This window comes from Pseudochaenichthys georgianus, chromosome 10 (assembly GCF_902827115.2).
Source record: "Pseudochaenichthys georgianus chromosome 10, fPseGeo1.2, whole genome shotgun sequence".
Taxonomy (NCBI): Eukaryota; Metazoa; Chordata; class Actinopteri; order Perciformes; family Channichthyidae; genus Pseudochaenichthys; species Pseudochaenichthys georgianus.
Window position 1 is genome coordinate 1,471,358 of NC_047512.1, and position 12,024 is coordinate 1,483,381.

Below are 12,024 nucleotides of genomic sequence, written 5' to 3' on the forward strand. Positions count from 1 at the left end.
AATAAATCCTTTCTTTATTGTACTAACCAATTACCGCAACTCGCGAGATGCCTAGTTGCCATGCAACCAGTAGTCTAGCAAACTTTCCACAAGCTGTCATTCATAATTTAGGAATGACAGCCCAGGGGGCGCAGATTTACCATTCTTAAATTCCATTCTAATTCTTACTAGATACGACCATGGAGGATTAAAATATAACGCATGCATTTCAGCGTGTCACATTAACTATCGCGGGCCGCCAGAAACATTTCCGAGGGCCGCCATTGGCCCGCGGGCCGCACTTTGAGAACCCCTGGTTAGAAGATGTTGCGATGTGTTTGCTCAAAATAAAATAACAAACTTTTGCACACGCAACAAAGAAAAATAGGCCTTTACAATATTCAAAAGAAATAGGCAAAACTCAAATAAAACAACGCAACTTAGGTATTCTTACTTTCTTGGTGACTTCACAACTTAAAGGGTACTTGTACGGTTTGTATGTACGGTTACGAGTACGGTTACGAATACGGTTACGAGTACGGTTAAAACTGTTCCTCGACGGCGTCTCTCCACAGGTTGCCCATCACTGTGGCGTTAGCACAGGCGCCGTGGGAATTGTAGTCCTTTATAGTGCGTTGACTACAGACGTCACAATTAGGTGGCCTTTCTTATCAAATCAAAATGCTGGCTCCAACACGCAGCAGATACATCCTAGGGATGCCAGCGATTATTCGATTATTCGAATATTCGTTACAGTCTCCATAATCGAATATTATTTTTAAAAATCGATTTTTTTTATATATTTTTTTTTTATTATTTATGTATTTTTTTTATTATTTATGTATTTTTTTTTTTTCTGGCTTAGTTTCAACCAAAATATATATAAATATATATATGCTAATAATAGTAATAGTATTAATAATTGTAAATGGCCATTGGTCACACCACCAGTTTGTTTTACTGTAAACTTGGAGGAAGCCTGCGTTTTTTTTACTTTTTTTTTTTTTTCTTCCACGGGGGGGGTCGAATAATCGATTATTATTCGCCAGGGCTGCCGAATAATCGATTTTGATCATGGTCAGTTTCTGGCAACCCTAAAATCCCATCAGTCACGGCTCAGTGAGGTGCGGCCGCGCGGCGTATGGCTGACACAAACATCTGATCACACACGGCATGCTTCCCTGAGCTCATTCAAACTGTAATAACGATAATAATAATCAGAATACATGTCGTTTTTATGGCACTTTTCCTGGTGCTCAAAGCGCTTCATGGCGACGAGGAGGAGTCAGGTCAGCCGACGCTGTGTCCTGTTGGCGGGCGTTGGTGTGCCATCAGACCACGGTGCTGCCGGGGGAAAACAACACTCCTTGACCGCAGCAGCGAAGAGATAATAAGAGTGTAGGGGCAGGATGATGAGAAAACATGGATATCTTTAACGACATGTGAGAGAATAGAAATAAGTCACGTGATATTTAATCTTAAGAGAGGTAGGGTTGATATTTATATGCTTTTTTAAATTTGCATGACTGATTTTTGCTCATTTTAAAGTAAGGGACTCAACTATTTACAGGACGTTATCGACTTTGCTCCAAGGACTTGTTTCTTCTAACAGTATTTCATTTCATCTGACTGTACAATATTTATTTTTACATTATGTTCTTGTACACATCATATTCTATTAACATGTATATAGACTTATTGCACTATTTCTTATTTGTATTTTTATATGTTGCATCGTTGGAGGAGCTCAGGTCAGAAGAATTTCATTGCCATTTCTACTGTGTAGCTGCCGAGCATCTGACGAGACAACCTTTGAATCTTTGAATCTTGAATCTACGTGATCAGTCCTGTGAGTATATATGCCTTTCCTTGTGTTTTCCGTCAGTTCGTCCTCTATGTTTCCCCGCCGTCCTCCAGCGTCCCATAGTTCCTGATTTCCCGTCTGATTCTGTGTTTTCCTTGCGTGCCCCCGTTCCCCAAGTCTTCCCGGTTTGTCCCCCCATTTATTTCTTACCCTTTGGTATTTTTTACCTTGCCTGGTCCTTCTGTGTTTTTGTGGCTTTTCAATATACTGGCATCCAGGGGCGGCTCTAAGGGGGGCCCCGTAACACTGGCTTTGGACCCCCCTGAAAATGAAGAGTTTATGATTAAACGATTTCTTGGCTGACGGAATAGGCGGAACTAACGTTATTTGTCATTCTAGTCGGACCCATTAGAGCGTAAAAACTGTGTATATGTGTACCAACAACTGTATTGCATTATTTTCTTATGCGCAATTACTTTCTACTGTCTTTGTCTTTTTCGTCCCGCATTTATTTATTTTCCCTTAGAAAATAACTGCCCCCCCTGGACCCCCCAGTCAGATTGGTCAAGAACCGCCACTGCTGGCATCCGTTGTGGTCCCTGCATCTTGGTCCAATCCCCACTGTCCCAGCCCCCTTTAGTACGGGCTGTTTGTCCATGTGTCCTGATCAGCCGTTTAAAACCCAGAGCTGGTTTGGATGAGAAGGGGTTTGAATAACTGATGGGCAGGTGATCGACAGGTCACCTGACCAGCTGGTTATGTGACTGAGCAGATGTTGTATAACTGACAGGTTGCATCGCTCTCTTCCATGGTAATGTCAATAACCTTGCACAAGTGACATTTGGAAGAAAGCACTAAGAATAGCTCCTGCCCGGAGGACCCATAATGCATTAGTGTTTCCTTTGTGAGAGAGTAAGGGTCTCTTTGTGTTTCGATCTGTGTGTGTGGTGTAGCGTCAGCGATGCTCGTGAATCAGCGCTGCCTCAGGGCGGGAACATACGACCCTTGATCCCACCGCATGTTGCTCTTTTGTCCACCTGAGGTCAGCGTTCCTATGTGCTAACCTCCGCATGGCACTACGTTATTCAGAGAAGACTAAAGGTACTGACATACTGGATTAACGGTGCCCGATGATTCAACCCCGCTGGACCTCCGCCAGGTGGAAGTCTAAATGTTTCTCCGTCTAGCTGAAGGAGCATCACAAATCACTGCATGGAAGTGAATCATTGCTCTCCTTTATTTCCCTAAACCTCGCCTGAGAGACGAGATGCTTTTTCAAGATCCTCAAATGAGATTTGAAAGACTTTCAGAGACGGAAAACAAAAAGTCTGGATCATGTCCCAAAACCAGAGTATCACATCTTTTACTTTACAGTTTGGATTGTTTATTTCTACTCTTTTAATATGTGCAATGCCTTGTCTTTAATGCTGCTGCAACGCAGACTGTTGGGATCAGTAAAGTGAACGTTATCTTATCCAAACCAGACAGTACATGTGCTGCAAACCCAACATGTTTCCAACAGAACGACTGCGTACCGAGAACTGCATGTTCCCTCGGGGATTAATACAAAACGGTCTTACGGTCTTTTATGCTAAACATCTATTTATGGTATATATTGGTTTTGCACCAGGGACACGTGTTCTTCCTCCACTGCACTGTAGGCACATCTCATAAATCAGAGTTCCCCATGTGCCTCGTGTTTCCCTGACAGTGAACCAATGCATGATTTTTCACATCCTACAAATGGCATTTAAAAAGAACTGGAGCCTCGTCTCGGGCTGCATCTCCTCTCGCTGGTGCTAAGCTGCTGGGAAGAGATCAGGGTGTTTAATATGAGGTGCTAATACCTCTGAATGTCAGGGGACAATATGTGTCCTCCACCACAGAGGGACGCTCTGGAACATATTGGCTGCTCTCAGAGTCCAGACGTCTGCTCATAACTCCTCGTGTCTGGGTAAATATCCACCAGATTGAACTCCGTTATTTCTGGAGTTATCCCTTTTTGTTTTCTAAACTTCTTCCCGTTAAGATTCAGTGTCCTAACACCAGAGGTGGGAAGTAGTTACAAATACTTCGTTACTGTACTTAAGTACATTTTTATGGTATCAGTACTTTACTCCACTACTTCTTTTTCTGATGTCTTTTTACTTTGACTTCTTACATTTTGAACACAAATACCTGTACTTTCTACTTCTCACATGTTGAACCCAAATACCTGTACTTTCTACTTCTCACATGTTGAACACAAATACCTGTACTTTCTACTTCTTACATGTTGAACACAAATACCTGTACTTTCTACTTCTTACATGTTGAACTCAAATACCTGTACTTTCTACTTCTCACATGTTGAACTCAAATACCTGTACTTTCTACTTCTCACATGTTGAACTCAAATACCTGTACTTTCTACTTCTCACATGTTGAACTCAAATACCTGTACTTTCTACTCCTTACATGTTGAACACAAATACCTGTACTTTCTACTTCTCACACGTTAAACCCAAATACCTGTACTTTCTACTTCTCTCATGTTGAACCCAAATACCTGTACTTTCTACTTCTCACATGTTGAACTCAAATACCTGTACTTTCTACTTCTCACATGTTGAACTCAAATACCTGTACTTTCTACTTCTTACATGTTGAACTCAAATACCTGTACTTTCTACTTCTTACATGTTGAACTCAAATACCTGTACTTTCTACTTCTTACATGTTGAACTAAAATACCTGTACTTTCTACTTCTCACATGTTGAACTCAAATACCTGTACTTTCTACTTCTCACATGTTGAACTCAAATACCTGTACTTTCTACTTCTTACATGTTGAACTCAAATACCTGTACTTTCTACTTCTCACATGTTGAACTCAAATACCTGTACTTTCTACTTCTTACATGTTGAACTCAATACCTGTACTTTCTACTTCTAACATGTTGAACTCAAATACCTGTACTTTCTACTTCTCACATGTTGAACTTAAATACCTGTACTTTCTACTTCTTACATGTTGAACACAAATACCTGTACTTTCTACTTCTTACATGTTGAACTCAAATACCTGTACTTTCTACTTCTCACATGTTGAACTCAAATACCTGTACTTTCTACTTCTTACATGTTGAACTCAAATACCTGTACTTTCTACTTCTTACATGTTGAACTCAAATACCTGTACTTTCTACTTCTTACATGTTGAACTAAAATACCTGTACTTTCTACTTCTTACATGTTGAACACAAATACCTGTACTTTCTACTTCTTACATGTTGAACTCAAATACCTGTACTTTCTACTTCTTACATGTTGAACTCAAATACCTGTACTTTCTACTTCTCACATGTTGAACCCAAATACCTGTACTTTCTACTTCTAACATGTTGAACACAAATACCTGTACTTTCTACTTCTTACATGTTGAACTCAAATACCTGTACTTTCTACTTCTTACATGTTGAACTCAAATACCTGTACTTTCTACTTCTTACATGTTGAACTCAAATACCTGTACTTTCTACTTCTTACATGTTGAACTAAAATACCTGTACTTTCTACTTCTTACATGTTGAACACAAATACCTGTACTTTCTACTTCTTACATGTTGAACTCAAATACCTGTACTTTCTACTTCTCACATGTTGAACCCAAATACCTGTACTTTCTACTTCTTACATGTTGAACTCAAATACCTATACTTTCTACTTCTCACATGTTGAACCCAAATACCTGTACTTTCTACTTCTAACATGTTGAACACAAATACCTGTACTTTCTACTTCTTACATGTTGAACTCAAATACCTGTACTTTCTACTTCTTACATGTTGAACTCAAATACCTGTACTTTCTACTTCTTACATGTTGAACTCAAATACCTGTACTTTCTACTTCTCACATGTTGAACTCAAATACCTGTACTTTCTACTTCTTACATGTTGAACTCAAATACCTGTACTTTCTACTTCTTACATGTTGAACTCAAATACCTGTACTTTCTACTTCTTACATGTTGAACTCAAATACCTGTACTTTCTACTTCTTACATGTTGAACTCAAATACCTGTACTTTCTACTTCTCACATGTTGAACCCAAATACCTGTACTTTCTACTTCTAACATGTTGAACACAAATACCTGTACTTTCTACTTCTTACATGTTGAACTCAAATACCTGTACTTTCTACTTCTTACATGTTGAACTCAAATACCTGTACTTTCTACTTCTTACATGTTGAACTCAAATACCTGTACTTTCTACTTCTTACATGTTGAACTCAAATACCTGTACTTTCTACTTCTTACATGTTGAACTCAAATACCTGTACTTTCTACTTCTTACATGTTGAACTCAAATACCTGTACTTTCTACTTCTCTCATGTTGAACTCAAATACCTGTACTTTCTACTTCTCTCATGTTGAACTCAAATACCTGTACTTTCTACTTCTCTCATGTTGAACTAAAATACCTGTACTTTCTACTTCTCACATGTTGAACTCAAATACCTGTACTTTCTACTTCTTACATGTTGAACTCAAATACCTGTACTTTCTACTTCTCTCATGTTGAACTCAAATACCTGTACTTTCTACTTCTCTCATGTTGAACTCAAATACCTGTACTTTCTACTTCTCTCATGTTGAACTCAAATACCTGTACTTTCTACTTCTCTCATGTTGAACTCAAATACCTGTACTTTCTACTTCTTACATGTTGAACTCAAATACCTGTACTTTCTACTTCTCTCATGTTGAACTCAAATACCTGTACTTTCTACTTCTCTCATGTTGAACTCAAATACCTGTACTTTCTACTTCTTACATGTTGAACTCAAATACTTGTACTTTCTACTTCTCTCATTCTCCAAGCAGCTGGTTCCTTTAGTCTGAATGTGTGTTGGTGCGTGATCATTATTCTTCAGAGTCACTGCGTGCCTATTGGTTGGAACACGATCCGTGTATCCATCACTTCCTGGTCTTCTCTAAAGAAGAGGGACCAATGGAAACGTTGTCATGTTGCCGTTGGTCACCATGGAAACATTCATTAGCTAACAATGACATTATTGTTCTGTTGATATAAAGGGAGGTCAGGTACTCTTTAAAGCAGCTGCTAGCTATGGGTACTTTTTACTGAAGTACACTTCAAAGCCTCTTTACTTTCACTTGAGTAAAGAAGTTTAGTCAGTACTTCTGCTTTCACCAGAGTATTTTTAAACACGAGTATCTGTACTTCTACTTGAGTAAAGGATGTGTGTACTTTTGCCAGCTCTGACTACATCTCACACAGACAGAACGAAACAGAAGCAGGAACTGTTTCTCCGTATATGGCGTCAGTAGCTGGAGGCCAGGGAAACACGATTTCTCACAGGGAACAACTTTCATTTCCCCCAGGAAGGAAAATGTTGACTGTACTCCTGTGAGAGGAGGATTGTGTGTCCTTCTTTGTGAAGAGGGAGATTGTTTCATGTATTTTGGTTTATCCAGGAGGGTTTTGAAAAGGCTTACGTAAGACGAGAGGAGACAGAAGTCTGAACGTTGTGTAATGCAGTTTGTTACGTACGATGTTCTGTCATGTTGTTATTCTGCAGAAGGTAATGGGATTTCGATGTCTCATAAATCTGCCGATGATGCATTCTTAAGATCGTTTCGACGATTTCGAGATGGAAAACTCCTACATAAAAAAAAAAATGGATCATGTTCCAAAACTTACTGCAATACGTTATTTTGGCCACTGAGGGGAGCAGTTGTTACCCGCTCTATCAAAATCAGTCGGATGTCGTAGCGGCGCAGAGAAACGGGATTTATGTAAAAAATGTGTCTTTTATTTTAAGTTTTTTAATTTCGGGTTGTTTGTCGTTGTATTTTTTTATTGTTTACATAAATCGTTTTTTTTTTCGTTTAAATTATCTTAATTGTTACTAAACATTTTTTGTTTGGTTTTGGCTGTATGGGTGTGTGTAGAGGAGGGAGGGAGTGGGGATACAGAGGGTACTGTGACTCTAAATAAAAAGACGCATACAAATGTCTTTTGGTTTTGGTTGAATCCAAACTGACAACGTTTTTCAGACAAACTTTTATTCGCATATTCAAAAGATACATCTTTTTGTGAAGCTTGTAAAGACTTGATGTCCACTTAAGAGACCACCATCAGCGCTGATCCAAAAGCTTGCAAAGGTACGATGTCCGAATGGAGCAACTTAACAACCGAGGCATTACAACAAGGCAGTGTGTGTTTTCCTTAGAAAGTCTGCACACACTCACACACACTCACACACACACACTCACACACCACTACCCAGCTTTCTTACTCCAGACTTTCTCTCATCAGAGTAAAAATAAACGTCCTCGTCCTCGATGCTATTAGCTTTAAATGAGCCTGATAAGATCCGTGGATCTCTTTCATTGATCTGCTGACGGCCGGGTGAACATCATGATGAGAGGGGACGACCGGCCAATCAGCTTGGTTACATCAGTCCGTCTTTAGTGCGCTCAACACATGGTGGTTATTAATTTTAGTATTGAGAACTGTTGAGGGAAATACTTAACTGATGAAGAAGAATCATTTGATGGACATATGGATATCAAGAGAAGTGGAGAGACCAGACAGCAGGAAAGCTCCACTATGACATTTAATGACACACACACACACACACACACACACACACACACACACACACACACACACACACCACACACACACACACACACACACACCACACACACAGCACAGAGGTAGTTTTGAGAGGTCAGGCGTCAATCTCTACCGCTGTGTTCTGCTAAATGTCGGTTTGATTCCTGTCCTACTATTGACTGATGATGCCTGCTCAGACTAGGTCACACACACACACACACACCACACACACACACACACACACACACACACACACACACACACACACACACACCACACACACACACACACACACACACAACACACACACACACACACACACACACACACACACATCACACACACAGAATGCATTAACCCTGGCAGTGCATCTCCTAAATGTCAGCGTTGTATTAGATGCTCAGACCGTTCTGATGTTATCCCAAATGTCTTATGGTATATTTAAGGTTATAATTACAAGGTGCTTTTAGCCAAATGGGTACTTTTACTTTTGGAACTTAAAGTATATTTTGATACCAGTTATTTTAATTAAGTAAGGTTTTAAATGCTAGACTTTTACTTATTTTACCAGTGGTTGTGGTTTACCCTTTATTCTTCTTCACCCCGTCTCTTCCACTCTGGTATGTTTCCATCAGCAGGAAAATCTGGAGGTTTCAAACCACCTCCTGTCCACTTGAGTATTTAAGAGCGTGCTTCTACGAATGCGTTTGTATAACTTGTATTAGTATGCCATATGTTAGAGCCTGTCTATATTTAAGGCTCATCTTTTGAATTAATGCATAGTTTTTGCATATTGATAAAGGTGGAATAGAGAGGTAGACCTAAAACCTAGAATTAAGTCAGCATTTTAAAACGTCCCTCGTCTTAAAGTCAATGCTTTGTGTTTCTGGCCTGAATAAAGAAAAAATACCGCCCTCAAACCTTTAAATTAATTCTATATATATACACGTGAAAAATGTACCCTGAAAGGGCGACGAGCTCTAGTGTCAGTGGCCTCCGTGCTTCATTAAGTCATGGGTGCTATTTAAATGGAAAAACGACAGCCTTGGTTAAAGGTAGAGAGAAATGTCTGACACTTGGAGAATGTGTTTTATTCACCTGAAGGCAATTAACCACGACTTCTTCAACGAGCCTGAAGAAGATTCCTCCTTCATCCACTTATTTCTGACCTTTGGCATCGGCATCGTTCCATTAGAGAATCGTTTCTCACAGGACAAAATGTCACAGCTTACAGGAGGCAGCGATGTGTAGAGACCCTAGAGAACTGAGAGGTGAGATTTAAGTGTTCCTGACAGCAAACATCTGTTGAAAAGCGTCGCAGAGAGAAACTGAATCTGTCCCTGGTCCAGAAACGCTGCTCTGAAGGGAAACGTACTCGTAACAAAGTGGTTTGAACAAGTTAAAAACCAGCTGGTAACTGGCTTGTCACTGGTTTTAACGAGCTGGTCATCATCTTGTCACTGGCTGGTCATTGGCTGGTCATTGGCTGGTCATCATCTTGTCACTGGCTGGTCATTGGCTGGTTATTGGCTGGTTATTGGCTGGTTATTGGCTGGTTATTGGCCGGTTATTGGCTGGTCATCGAATGGTCATCGGCTTATTATTGGCTGGTCATCATCTTGTCACTGGCTGGTCATTGGCTGGTCATCGGCTGGTCATTGGCTGGTTATTGGCTGGTCATCGGCTGGTCATCGGCTGGTTATTGGCTGGTCATCGACTGGTCATCAGCTGGTCATCGGTTGGTTATCGGCTGGTTATTGGCTGGTCATCGGCTAGTTATTGGCCGGTTATTGGCTGGTTATTGGCTAGTTATTGGCCGGTTATTGATTGGTTATTGGCTTGATATTGGCTGGTTATTGGCTGGTCATTGGCTTGTTATTGACTGGTTATTGGCTGGTCATTGGCTGGTCATCGGCTGATTATTGGCTGGTCATCATCTTGTCACTGGCTGGTCATTGGCTGTTCATTGGCTGGTCATCGATGGTCATCGGCTGGTTATTGGCTGGTCATCGACTGGTCATCAGCTGGTCATCGGTTGGTTATCGGCTAGTTATTGGCCGGTTATTGGCTGGTTATTGGCCGGTTATTGGCTGGTCATCGAATGGTCATCGGCTTATTATTGGCTGGTCATCATCTTGTCACTGTCTGGTCATTGGCTGGTCATTGGCTGGTCATCGGCTGGTCATCGAATGGTCATCGGCTTATTATTGGCTGGTCATCATCTTGTCACTGTCTGGTCATTGGCTGTTCATTGGCTGGTCATCGGCTGGTCATCGGCTGGTTATTGGCGGGTTTTTTGGCTTGTTATTGGCTGGTGAATTTGCTGGTCATCATCTTGTCACTGTCTGGTCATTGGCTGTTCATCAGCTGGTCATCGGTTGGTTATCGGCTGGTTATTGGCTGGTCATCATTGTCACTGGCTGGTCATTGGCTGGTTATTGGCTGGTCATTGGCTGGTCATTGGCTGGTTATTGGCTGGTCATTGGCTGGTCATTGGCTGGTTATCGGCTGGTTATTGGCTGGTCATCATTTTGTCACTGGCTGGTTATTGGCTGGTCATTGGCTGTTCATTGGCTTGTTATTGGCTGGTCATTGATTGGTTATTGGCTGGTTATTGGCTAGTTATTGGCCGGTTATTGATTGGTTATTGGCTTGTTATTGGCTAGTTATTGGCCGGTTATTGGCCGGTTATTGGCCGGTTATTGGCCGGTTATTGGCTGGTTATTGGCTTGATATTGGCTGGTTATTGGCTGGTCATTGGCTGGTCATTGGCTGGTCATCGAATGGTCATCGGCTTATTATTGGCTGGTCATCATCTTGTCACTGGCTGGTCATTGGCTGGTTATTGGCTGGTCATCGGCTGGTCATTGGCTGGTTATCGGCTGGTTATTGGCTGGTCATCGACTGGTCATTGGCTGGTCATTGGCTGGTCATCAGCTGGTCATCAGTTGGTCATCGGCTGGTTATTGGCTGGTCATCGGCTGGTTATTGGCTGGTCATCGACTGGTCATCAGCTGGTCATCGGTTGGTTATCGGCTGGTCATCATTTTGTCACTGGCTGGTTATTGGCTGGTCATTGGCTGTTCATCGGCTAGTTATTGGCCGGTCATTGGCTTGTTATTGACTGGTCATTGGCTAGTTATTGGCCGGTATTGAATGGTCATCGGTATTATTGGCTGGTCATCATCTTGTCATTGGCTGTTCATTGGCTGGTTATGGCTGGTCATCGGCTGGTCATCGGCTGGTTATTGGCTGGTCATCGACTGGTCATCAGCTGGTCATCGGTTGGTTATCGGCTGGTTATTGGCTGGTCATCATTTTGTCACTGGCTGGTCATCGGCTTGTTATTGGCCGGTCATTGGCTTGTTATTGGCTGGTCATTGGCTGGTTATTGGCTAGTTATTGGCCGGTTATTGATTGGTTATTGGCCGGTTGTTGGCTGGTCATTGGCTTGATATTGGCTGGTTATTGGCTGGTCATTGGCTGGTTATTGGCTGGTCATTGGCTGGTTATTGGCTGGTCATTGGCTTGTCACTGTCTGGTCATTGGCTGTTCATTGGCTGGTTATTGGCGGGTTTTTTGGCTTGTTTGGCTGTGAATTTGCTGGT